The 13,191-nt window shown below is 39.0% G+C and overlaps 1 pseudogene; it reads right to left on the bottom strand.

The window, feature by feature from the left end:
- Positions 1–1,732: 1,732 nt before the first annotated feature.
- Positions 1,733–4,625, bottom strand: LOC149814267 (calmodulin-binding receptor kinase CaMRLK pseudogene; annotated as a pseudogene).
- Between the last annotated feature and the right edge of the window lie 8,566 nt (positions 4,626–13,191).

The raw sequence follows: 13,191 nt of genomic DNA on the forward strand, positions 1-13,191 counted from the left end.
AAAGTGAGTTGCATATCATCGATGATGGAAATCTAAAGTATGTTTGACCCACTAATAAACTCGGACAAAACAGTTTGGGGTTTCGATAGGTAGGAGTGTCAATATATCGGCTTTGACTCGGACCGACCCTCCCTATAGGGTCAGGGCGGGGTGATAAACAAGAAAGTCCGATTTTAATTTGGGGCAGACTGGAAGGATCCGATTAATACATGGAGTCCGGTATGTTTCTGAAATTACATACCAGACATAGGCTCGACACAAGTTTCGACTAAGATCCATAAATTTTCAATGTAAAAAAGATAAAAAAATTTATTTTATCGAGTATGGTCCAGGTCTGGTTCATAGAATCCTTATAGGATTCGGGTATGGTTTCTCCTATGGTGACTCTGAATATGATACCATCATCTCAAATCAGGTTTGGGTTTGGTTTTACGTGGTGCTGAACCAAACCCGACCCACTGACACCCCTGTTGATAGCTGACAAGTAAAGAAATAGAAAGAATAAAAGTGAATTAAACCTCAGCAAAACCCGGTTTTAAGGTACAATAAATAGGGGTACAATAACCTAGGCAAGCACTATTTTAACCGAGGGATTTGCCACTTAAATTTTTTTAACTAAAATGCATCAATCTGCAATGCTAAAGATGGAGAGATGAATCAATCGATTCATAGGATCCCAAGGCAAGACGAGACTGTCTGGGCTAGAACCCACAGCTTCTGCCTTGACAAGGCCTTTGCTCTGACCTGATTTGGTGGGTCAGCTCCGATTCAGTTGATTTAAGAATATTCAATTTATATATATATATATATATATATATATATATATATATATATATATATATATATATATATATATATATATTTAGAAAATAAAAATACATTTAAGTTGCTTAAAAGTAAAAAGAAAGTATAATTAACATGATGAAAAATCACAGTTACAAAATATCATACTCAGCTCTGTAGACATATGAATATGAATTAATAGTATAAACGCTTGTAGGAATAATCTAAGGCTTGCAACCACCAAGGTGGTATCCCACGTGGTAAGCGGCGTCCTCTGTCAAGCTGAAGCTTAGGCCCAGGATCGAATCCCTCTGCCACATGGGACTTGAGAAAAATCTGATAGGGGTCTGCCTAACCCTACCTTACCTTTCAAATAATAATAATAATAATAATAATAATAATAATAATAATAATAATAATCTAAGGCTTGTACCCAAGGGATTTGGCGTAGTGAAATGGGGGCCTAGACATTTGCTTAGTCCTCCTTGTAAAGAATAATCATGTAAAAAATATGAAACCAAACAACAACAACTACACCTTCATCCCAAAACAATTGGGGTCGGCGATATGAACCAACAAAGAAAATCATTATGGGTCTTCCACATGAATCCTTCTCCTCCATTCATTTCTATCCAATGCCATGTCCTCGGTGAGGTTCAAAGCATTCATATCCTTTCTTATCACCTTCATCCATGTCTTCCTAGGCCTACCCCGACCTCTTTTAACTAATATATTTTCCCATTTCTCCATTCTTCTAACTGGAGCATCATTAGGCCTTCGTCGAATATGTCCAAACCACCGTAAACGATTCTCTCTCATCTTATTTTCAATGGATATGAACTAAAAAATATCAAACCAATCCCCCAAATTCTATGGTTAAAAAAAAACCATCACCGTCATTATACATACAGGATAATAGCCAAAAACAAGTCCCAATGAAGAGGAAGAAGAAGATGATGATGAAATTCTTCATGAAGCATGGCTAGAGGGGCATGGGCTTATGTCCCTAAGGAGCCCAACAACTTGCTGCATTGTAGGCCGCTTCTTGCCGGACTCTGCCGTACACAGGTACCCGATCTGCAAGCTTTCGACCATAGAGCTTATCAACCCGCTCCGTTTCAATCCCGGGTCGATCGCCTTGACTCCATGCCTCTCCCGAACCAAGCCCCTCGCCCACGCCACCATCTCTTCCGAGCCAGCCCTTCCGGTCACCAGCTCTAGTAGGACAACTCCGAAGCTGTACACATCAGATTCTGGGCATAATGGATCGGATCCAGGTGCAGAATAGAACGAATGGCGATAAGACCCACATCCGACGATCTCCCTGACCCCAAAATCGGAGATCCGGGGCTCGAAAGCTTCATCAAGGATGATGTTGAACGGGCTGAGGCGGCCATGGACAATGGGCTTGGCCCCTGCATGGTGCAGGTAAGCAAGACCCCTGGCAATCCCCACAGCGATCCGGTGCCGGGTGATCCAACCCATTTTCTCTGCGGATACTTGGTCCCCGCCAGTCTGCTGCTCCCACGTGTCCATGCTCCAGTCTTCCACGTTGGTCTCACCAGTTGGAAGCTCATGAAGCCATTGATGGAGGTTCCCATTTGCCATGAATTCATACAACAAAAGCTTCTCCTTCCCTGCAACAAACACAACTAGAATGTCTTCATTAATGTCACAAAATATCAGTAGCAGGATTATTATTTTTTGTCAGGAAATTTTCTGATGATAAATAAAATCTAAAGAAAATATCAGCTTATTTAATATTGAATATAACGAAAATATATAAAATATAAACCACAAAATCAAAAAGTGTTCGTATCACAATAAATTCATGATTGCATTAAAATGGGCGATATTTTTATGACATTACAAATTTTTGGATTTGCCAACATTTTATAATGTAACAATAGATTCAAGATAATTTTAAAACATCATGATATATGGTTTTAATACAATGATAAAAATCATAATAATTTAAAATTAATCAGCATTTCGAATTGTTATGATTTTTTCATTTTTTTTTAATAGGCCATCATGAAATCACTATTGTTTTTCAAAATACTGTGCTATTTGGGACCATGCTTCAGTCGAGTTGGGAAAAGAAAGGGAAAATGGATTCCACGGGCAACATTTTCCGACAAACAGCTGAAGCCATGCTTCCTCAAAATCTTAATCACAAATCTCATTACCAAGATTTTCTCAGCAAAGGAAAATATAGTGCGTTTTTTCGGAATTGTATCAGTTTTTAAACATATCGCAATAAAATCGCAACAATTTAAAAGTAAACGATATTTGTGAATAAAACCAAACACAGCCACACAAGTATATATATATGATAAAAAACAGCCCCACAAGTATACATATATAAAAGCTCCAAACAATATGATAACAAAAAATGACCGAAATACATCCTACCAGCGATGCAGTACCCAAGCAGGGGCAGCAGATTAGGGTGCTTGAGCCTTCCCAGGGCCTCCAACTTGGTCACGGCCTCCTCCGCTCCATCATCATTAGCCCGCTTCAGCACCTTAATTGCCACATGAATGTCCCCCGACAAAACGGCCCTGTAAACCGGTCCGCTCCGAGACTCGGCCAGCTGAGACCCCTTGCTGAACCGAGACGTCTCGGCAATGAGATCGGCGAATGTGAGGCTCATCAGCGGCTTCTCGAACATAACGACGGCAGCCGACGATGGAGCCTTGATGTCGGCGACCCAGGTGCCCGAATCGGTCTGGAAAGAAAACGGACCCGATTCGTCAATCTTGATCGGGAGCGGCCGTTTCGAGATGACCGATCTCCTCCTGGACCTCCTCCACAAACACCCCAGCAGAATTCCCACCACCATAATGAATGCAGCTGACGACGCAGCGGCCACGGCACCGGTTCTCTTCCCACTCGAATTGGTTTTGGGGTGAACCGGTTCGTCGGGGTGACCGAGACCAGACTTGGTGAAAGCCGAATTTCCTAATCTCTTCTCTGTCTCTGGGTCCAAAGTACCAGTGAATTTGTTGAACGAGACGTTCAAGAAACTCAAGTTGCGTATCGGTGGAAAATCTTCAGGGAACGAACCACTGAGACGGTTATCCGATACGTCCAAGTAGGTGAGAGAAGAGAGGAAAGAGATGGGCTTTAGGCTGCCAGAGAGACCACAACGGGAGAGATCCAGGTGAGCGATATGACTCGAGTTGTTCAACTGACTCGGTAGAGATCCGATACTGTTTCCCGATATCGAGACACTATAGAGGTTGCCCAGGTTAAAGGCATCTTCGATCACCGAGTTGTTGGAGATTTTGTTGCCCGAGACGTCCAAAACTCTGAGGCTTTTGAAGGGGGAGATCGAGATGCAGCCGGTGAACCGGTTGTCCGAGAGGCTGAGGGTCTGCAGAACCGGAAAAGGTCGACTCGGATCGGAGTGTACAAAACCGATATTTCCACCGAGTCGGTTACCGGCCAGGTTGAGGTGCACCAGGCTTGTGTTGGACCAGAACCCACCCGGAATGGACCCTTCGATGGAGTTGTTGGATAGATCCAACGACTGGAGTTGGTTGAGGTTGGCGAGGTGCACCCAAGAGATGCTGCCACTGAGGCCCTTGGATGGCAGGATGATCTCTCTAATGGGGCTTGTGCAGTTGAGGGAGGTCGAGGGATCGAAACCCACCAGGGACTGGAAGGCCTTTACTACCATCTGGTAGTCTGAAGAGTTGCAGGACTTGACACATTGAACCATTGAGAAGGACAAGAGAAGGAAGAAGAGACTAAGAAAATTTGGGGTTCCCATCTTTGTTTTGTTCTCTCTGTTTGTGGTTGTCTACAGCTTGAGTGTAGGATCAATAGAGCTTGATAATCATGTGTTTTCCAATCTCCTTGTCTTTTCTTGGTGGGTGTCTTGAGTGAGTGTAAAAGCAGCCGAGGGTTTTTCTTTTTCTTTTTCTTTTTCTTTTTATAACGCAAAGAAACTGCATTCGGCGCGAAGGTCTGGTCGCGCTGTCTCAGCCTGCTATACCTACGATCATCATGCCGGCAGCATAAAACTTCAAGGTAGAAATAGAGTTTTACTAGGCCAGGATGGCAGGTTAAGACCAGTACAACCAAGTCTCCAATACTGAGTGCAGTTAATTTCTCTGTGTAATAAATGAAAAAAATGAAGACAATGAAATTAATAAATTGTTGGGGTTACCATATGATCTTTGAATCTTCTCTTGGTGAGCGTATAGAGCTTGACTATAGAGGTGGAGGTGTTAATTGAAAGGCATAATGAAATCTAGATATTGTTGGGTTTTCAACTTCTTTATCCATCCTTGTTTTGTTGTGGGTTGCATAGAAACTTGACTATGGAAACAAAGTGAGGGAGGTGTTTAGCATACGTTAAGAGGAAGCGTTTGGAGAGTTTTAGAGAGAGAAAGAGAGATGTTTCTATGCAACTTCCAAGAAAGCAATGAGGTTGACTATCCAGGTTGTGTTTAGCACTGTAGACCTAGAAAGCAATGGTTAAGATAGAGACAGGAGGAAGCATGAAAATGGGCATGGATCTTCTAGGGTTTTGACCTGACCGTCCTCTTGTCTTTGCTTCCAAAGCTGGAACTTTATTCAAACGTCGAACCTTTTATTTCTTGCCTGAAAAGGAAAACAGAGAACGGTGTGTGCATCAGGAGCATTGTGTGCTAAATATCAAAATAATATTGGCCATGGATCTTGAAGATCTGACGTCTGAGATTTTATCTTTCTCGTTAGGTACACGTCATGAAATGTGATTCCCCACGCTCATTATTGGCATTTTTTTATTTCCAAGGTTGATGGCCTAGTAGAGTTGTGCTGCTAATATCAAGCCCCACCAGATTGGGCCTTTCCTGGTTCCTGCCTAGTTCAATCTTCAGAATTTAGTACACTTGATCTCTAAATTCAGAACTCTCTCTCTCTCTCTCTCTCTCTCTCTCAAGCAAGGATCCAGCCACCAAATGTTAGAACTAAGTATCCAATCATACAGATGTGCGTAGCTTGTTTTATTTTATTTACTATATTAACATCATCATCAATATATCATAAGGTCAATTTTAAGATGGTGAAAAAAAAAGAAAGGCTCACAATTGATGAACATAGGGATGGTTTAAGAATCGCTAAAAACATCCTGCTGAAGTCAATTATATAACATATGAAAATAGTAAATAAAACGCACCGAATTTGATCCAAAGGTTAGTATTTTAATTTTCGATATCAAATCTATGTAGATTAAGAGTGTACAGTATGGTTGTTCAGTAGCACAGTGGAGGCAACCTCTGTGTGTGAGAATTCCGGTTCAGCTATATATGGGAATAAAAAGGACACATTGGAAATAAGAGGACAAAAAGATGGTATGCTTGGATCCTCTGCCAGAGTCAGATGGGGAAAGGATGAAATTTTGTTTGTCTTTTTCCCTAAATTACTAGCCCTTTTACCATGAAACTCAAGCCAAGAAAGAGAATGATAAGATCACCCTCCACCTCTTCCGATGACAATTGAACGCACAAAAGAGAGAAAAAAACAAATGAAAGGTAAGCCAAACCAAATTAAAATCAAGCTGGGACTTACCTCACAGACTGCATGTGCTTGGACATACTTAACCAAATATGAGGCGAGGACAAGGCCAGCTCTAGCAGGTGCGTACACAATAAGCAACACGCATTTCTCAACAACCCCACATCCTGAATCTTTTGACTTGTCTATCTTTTTTTGGAAAAATCAACCAAGGGCCATACTTTCTATTAATGAAAGGAGGTGGGTGGGGGAGGGGTGAGAAAGGACATAAGATACACTCATATCTCATCTTCTCCCCCTTTTTTTCATTTTTAAAATATGTTTTTATAGATGATTCCTCATACACTACCCTTCTCAAAATATTGGGCTTTGAAGACACAATAAGGATCCTTCCTTTCTACTGTACCAAACTGGCCTAGCATGCTAACGCGCCTCAATTATTCTTTATTTCTAATAACCATTCTTATCAATCATATTAAATCTATAAAATAACTAACAAGGAGCAACCAATCCCATAACTTCTAAGTTTCTAAAGGGGAAACCTAGCTTGGCATCTCTCTCTCTCTCTCTCTCTCTCTCCTGTGACAAGGAATCATTGCTAAGCTTTCTGACACCAAAGCTAAAGCTGAGTGTTCAACACTCAAAAACTCTTAAACCAACTTTACAGAAATTGTGTATTGGTGTGCTAAGCTGTGACAGGAAAAGATTATCCCTTTTCTTCACCTTTTTGGTTGGTGTTTATGCTGTATACTTGATTGGGAAGCAAGGTATTTATGTTGAGATCCAGCTATAGTTGCATTATCACAACAACATACACCGCTTTTCAGCTCTACTATGCAAATGGGTTAGATGCCGAGTTACCAACCGACTCTAAAACAGGAATCTGTATTCAGAAAATGACCAAGAAAACAAAATTCAGGAACTAATGCATCGCTATTGGGATCAAACAATAAATCTTCTTTTTGAAAGACAATCTTCCAAACCAAAAAAAGAAAGAGAAAGAGAGAGAGAGAGAGAGAGAGAGAGAGAGAGAGGGAGATTACCTTGGATAAGATTAGACTTAGGTAGCTATGGATTTGCAAAAGAGAACTGTCATATCTTGTGCCAACCAGGCCTATATTTTACCTCATGATCAAGAGACCCATCTGGGAACAACCGAATTGGTCAGAATCCATTAGCAGTAGCCCCATCTTCTCTTTATATATATGTGGATGCTGGACTTAACGGCGTTAGACTTAACGGTAGTAGGTCAGCAGACACCCTAAATTTTAATACTCTAGAAGATGCTAAAATACTGAAGAAGTCAACGGCCGTCTGACTCGTGTTTTTTTACAGAATGCCCATATCTTTATTTAAAGCTCTTACGCGGCTACGCCCTCGATGTGGGTGATAATCAAGATGATGCATGGGGATGTGGGTCAGGCTTAAGATTTATCCAACTTTACATTTACTTATATACGAATCCAAAGTGGATATGGATATGTTTTTCTTGGTGCTAGACTCCGGAAGTTGGACTATGGATTGCACAAAATTTCGGGTAGGGCTGGTAAACGAGTCAAACGAACCAAACACGGTGTGCTCAGTCTCCACTTGTTTACCATGGAACCCAACTCGGGTCGGGCTTGGATTTGTGTTTACCCGAGCCAAGCCCGAGCTAGATAAGCTGAGTCCGAGCCAGCTCGTGTAAAAAAAACTACATTGGATATTTAAGGTAGGAATATTGGTGGGATTTGGATATTGAACCTCTGTCTTACCTAACATACATTTTGTAATAAATGTTGCAAACAATATATATATATATATATATATATATATATATATTCTTATTTCACAAGCTTACACGAGTCGGGCTGAGCCAAAGTCCCATGTTCGGGCTCGGCTTGTTTATACTTAATGAAAAGCTCGTGGTTCAGCTCGACATCTATACAACCCAATCACTAAGGAGTACGTATTCAATGAGCCGAACCAAGTCAAGCCACAAGCTGTTCAGTTGGTTTGCCAGCCCTAATTTAGGATTTATAATGAGAAATGACACTAATGATACAAGGTCTAATCAGAAAAATGCAATTTGGTGTTATCATATACCTTGGCCTAAGATCATAAACTCGAGATAAAGTGAGATTAGCTACAAGATATATATATATATATATATATATATATATATATATATATATATATATATATATATATATATATATATATATATATATATATAAAAACCACTGCCTCTTAGGCCTTCATGACAAATTCTAACAATGTTCATCATACTGTATTCTTCAAAGAGTTAACTCTTCTCAAAACAATGCCTATATATGGTTGTGTCCATAAACAAGATTCACTGTCTTTTTTTCTTGAGAGAGAAATGAACAAGAATCATGGTCAAGATCCAGGGAATAAACTGTGGGGTAAATTTACAGACAATGAGGGAGTAAACATGTCATTTTGGGTGTTGGTCAACTTTATTTATGTATTGTGTGGTTGAAACTTCAAACCTAATCCCACGTAAACGAAACCGACCTACTTTTTGAACGATTGTTGAAGTTATCATTTTCATCACCCAACTAATCCATCTGATGCTTTTCAGAATCAGCAATGAATTGAGATCAAGTTACTATATAGCCATGTTTCTGTATCCTCTGTGTAAAACTAGTCCTCCAGCTACCTGTCTACAGAGAATAGTTTTTCATTGGCTTCGACCTCGCGGCAAAGAGCATGCACCCCAGATATCCAACTTGACCTTAAGGGCAAATCTAATTAACTTTTTGGTCTAATTAAGTTTTAAAAAATGTTAATGAGTGCCACCATTGTAAGATGGTGGTTTCATCAATATTTCATGGGAACAGTGACCGGGTTGAAGGGTGAATATCATCAAGCTCATATTATAAATGGACTAACGATGGAGTCTTCACCTAAAAGCAAAAGTAGCCTCGACAGTTCTCATTGTCACCTTTCTCTTCCCTTGCCAAATGGAATAAGGGATCCACTTTGGATGAAAGAGATACATACTTTGATGTGGATAGTGGTTTAAGGGCCTAATGGAGGAGACCAACCCCAACATTACAAGAACCAAATTTTTCTCTTTTGTTGCACAGAACAAAATTATCTTACAATTTTCTTTTTTTAATCGTAGCAGTTGCATGCATTTCCAGCCAGTGGTTCAATCCGCAGTTATAAATATCAGTGGTATTTGAAAATGGGTTAATAATGGCTATTAATGAAGGTAAGGAACTAATGAGTAGAAATCATTTTTTACTTCAATTTTTTTGTGGATCAAATGTTACGGATGTGATCTACATTGTTTGTTTAGTAAGAAACTTGTTTTGAGTCGTGTGATTATAACAAGTAGGTTTTTAAAGAGGTCAAAAAATCAATGGCCCACAATGTGCCAAAATTTCATAACTCAAAAGCATGATCCAACCCCAACATTACAATAACCAAATTTTGCTCTTTTGTTGCACAAAACAAAATTATCTTACAATTTTCTTTTTTTAATCGTAGCAGCTTCATGCATTTTCAGCCAGTGGTTCAATCCGTAGTCATAAATATCAGTGGTATTTGAAAATGGGTTAATATTGGCGACTAATGAAGGTAAGGAACTAATGAGTAGAAATCATTTTTTTCTTCAATTTTTTTGTGGATCAAATGTTAAGGATGTGATCTAGTTTTGAATTATGTGATTATAACAAGTAGGTTTTTAAAGAGATCCAAAAATCAATGGCCCACAATGTGCCAAAATTTTATAACTCAAAAGATCACATTTTTACACGAGAAAAGCTTGATCCAAGGATTGATCCTTAGCAAACAAACCATGCTGAAGACATCTATGTGGTTAGATTGAGTTGATACAACTTGCACGTATGCTTTCTAGCTCATTAGTTTCATACCTTCATTAGTAGCCAATATCTACCCTTTGAAAATATCACGAAGTGGGGACATTTGGATGCATTAATCTTATGAATAGCCTCATTAACCAAAATAACACAGTCTTGAGCTTGCCTTCCTTTAATAAATGTCCGCCGAGACTGGTCGACGAAACCACCGATTACTTCTTTCAAGCAATTAGCCAGAACAGAATCAAAACTAGTTCAGTTCAGTTCAGTTCAAAGTCTTCAAAAGGGAACAATTGTACATGTGTCCAAACCTTGAATTCTTAGTCAGTCACAAACCCAGACCCAAATCGGATTGGGTTCGGTTCTAGTTCTTGGGACCGATTAAAAAGTGGGTCGCAATCCAACCCATATATGCCGAACCCATTAATCCGTAATGGTCGTTAGTTTCAATCAAACCCAATCCCGAAAACAAACCCAGTTTCATATTGGAATCAAATTAAGCTGGGTCCGGGTCCAATTTTTCAGACCCAATTCAAAAGCTAGCCCATGAAACTCAACCCTAACCCGGTCCGGTTACACCCAATCTAATGCACATGTTTTGGCTATCTGGCCCCTCCAATCACACTGGGAGGAGGCTCATCCATATCAGCCTGCAATTTCAACCCCCAGCATCACCTTACTGTGGGCCCACCTCCCCTCCGCCCCTCCCCCCCCCCCCCAAATGTGCATGTGCTGACATGGCATGATCCGCAGAACGAGACTGAAAGCTTGAAAATGAATCTGGGGGGCGAGATGCATGCATGTCATTGTCATGGTGAGAGCCTTCCGTCACAAGGACACGTTGCAGGTTTCTTTCTTTATCTGATGTGACACGACACGTTAACACGCTTTGTAATAAAATTATTATTATTTGTTTCACGTACTTGTTGTGTCAAATGAAACTTTTTGTATATGTTCACTTGTAACTAATTAGAACTTGGTAAGGATTACAATGGGTTGTTAAAATTGTTTCACTTATAACTTGTGTTAAATTTGTTTCACCTACTTTGTATATGTATTTTTATGTGTACTTTATTTTTTATACACAAGTTATATAAATTGTATAATGAGAAATTTTTTCTCGATATTTATAATTCAAACAAAATTGTTTTAGTTTTTTTAAAATTTTATGACGGATTAGCGACGAATGTTATCCATCGCTAATATTCAGCGATGGATTTTTCGAAGAATTTCAGTCGCAAAATGGCGACGGTATTTGGCGATGAATAATATTTGTGGCCAATTTAGCGACGGATTAGGGACAAATATTTATTTATCTCAAAAATTGAATCAACCAATGTTTTGAGATGGAATGTAATCCATCGCTAATCCATCACTAAATTGGTGATGAATATTAGAGACGAATACGTATTCATCGTTAAATTTTAGCGACAGATATGTATCTGTCGCAAAACTAAATCAGTGTTTATTTAGCGAAGGAACATGACATTCATTAATCCATCATGAATTAGCGACAAAAGTAGCTTCAAATCAGTTCTATTGCTAATCAGCGATCAAGAAATTGCGATGAACGTTATTCATCACTAAGCCATCGTCAATTCGTCGCTAAAGAGTTCAACGATGGATTTGTGACGAACTAGAGTTGGATAGCATTCGTAGAATTCTTGTAGTAGATGTCTTTTATATAGTATGAGAATTTTGGACATTACGGTTTGGGAGAACCGTGAGGATACTAAGACTTTGTGTGCGTTGTTGTGCTTGTGAACCTAATATGGAGGTTTTTCTCTCAGCCACAGTTTTAAGGAGATTTCATCACTTTGCTCGGGGGTGGTATGTAGATACAACTATTGTTTTGGTATACAAAGAAAAATAACATTAGTGGATGTTGATTTACATAATGTCCCGACATTAGATATTGATTTCTAATATTCTGATGGATGGTGTTGATTCTTGATATCGGTCAGGGCTGAGTATGGAATCTATTAATAAAATATAAATTATGTGTTAGGCTACAACTGAGGACCCACTTGACCTCAAAAAAATTTACCCATTTTGAATATCCACGAGCAACAGTAATAAAAAGAGGAACTAAAGTTTATGTGCATTTAATAGGGACATACATATAAAGGAAAACTCTGATAAAGGATAATAATTTATTCATGCATGTGCATGAAAATCATGCATATTTCTGTTATGCATTAGATCATGCATATTTACTTATTCATTTACTTGTAATGTATTTGTGATTGCATGATATTTGCTCTCTATTGCATGATGAATATCTTTATTGCTTAATTGATATTTTCTATTGCTTATTAGTTGTTCGCTTTTGCTTAGTAATTGTTTCCTATAACTTAAATAATTATTTGGATTATGAATTTGTCATAATTGCATTTCTCTAAAATATTGCATGATTCTTATTTATATTTTTTTTACTTATTTGATTCATTTGAGGGACTCGTACACAAAATTTTTTGATTCTGACACCCCTACTTTGGTGTTTTTCACAGTTTTCAAGACACAATGCGGGAACATGCATATGCGAGGGGCTACAAAGACTACACGACTACTTGGTAGGTTTTTTTTGGGACAACGTAGCTTTATGCTTTTGCTTTATTTATATTATTTTGCACATATTTTCAGACTATATGAATGCAATTAATAAAGTTTGTTTTGTTTTGATGATGTGTATAAGATCCTTTGTGGTTGTTAATGTGTTGTAACTGTAAAGGCTTTGGGTCTCTGGGAATGTTTTGACAATTGTTTAAAAAAAACAATTGCCACTTTTTTTTATGAGTATGCGTTGGGGTCGTTACACTTGAATTGGTCCAACGTTCCACGATCCTCTCTTTTAATTCTAAGCCATTTATTGTTGATTGTGGCCCTCCTTTTTTTATGAAATTTATTATGGCAGAGTCATTTCTAACCTGTTTGGCTTTTTTTACTGATAGTCGTTGGGCTATCGCCTATATATACCCCAACCCTCTTTCATTCTCATCATGACTCTCTCTCTCACAAGTTTTCTCTCACCCCGCTCTCAAGAACTCTCGAGCTTATGCAAGCTCTC

Source organism: Nuphar pumila, chromosome 15 (genome assembly GCF_984573655.1).
Source record: "Nuphar pumila chromosome 15, dmNupPumi1.hap1.1, whole genome shotgun sequence".
NCBI classification, from domain to species: domain Eukaryota; kingdom Viridiplantae; phylum Streptophyta; class Magnoliopsida; order Nymphaeales; family Nymphaeaceae; genus Nuphar; species Nuphar pumila.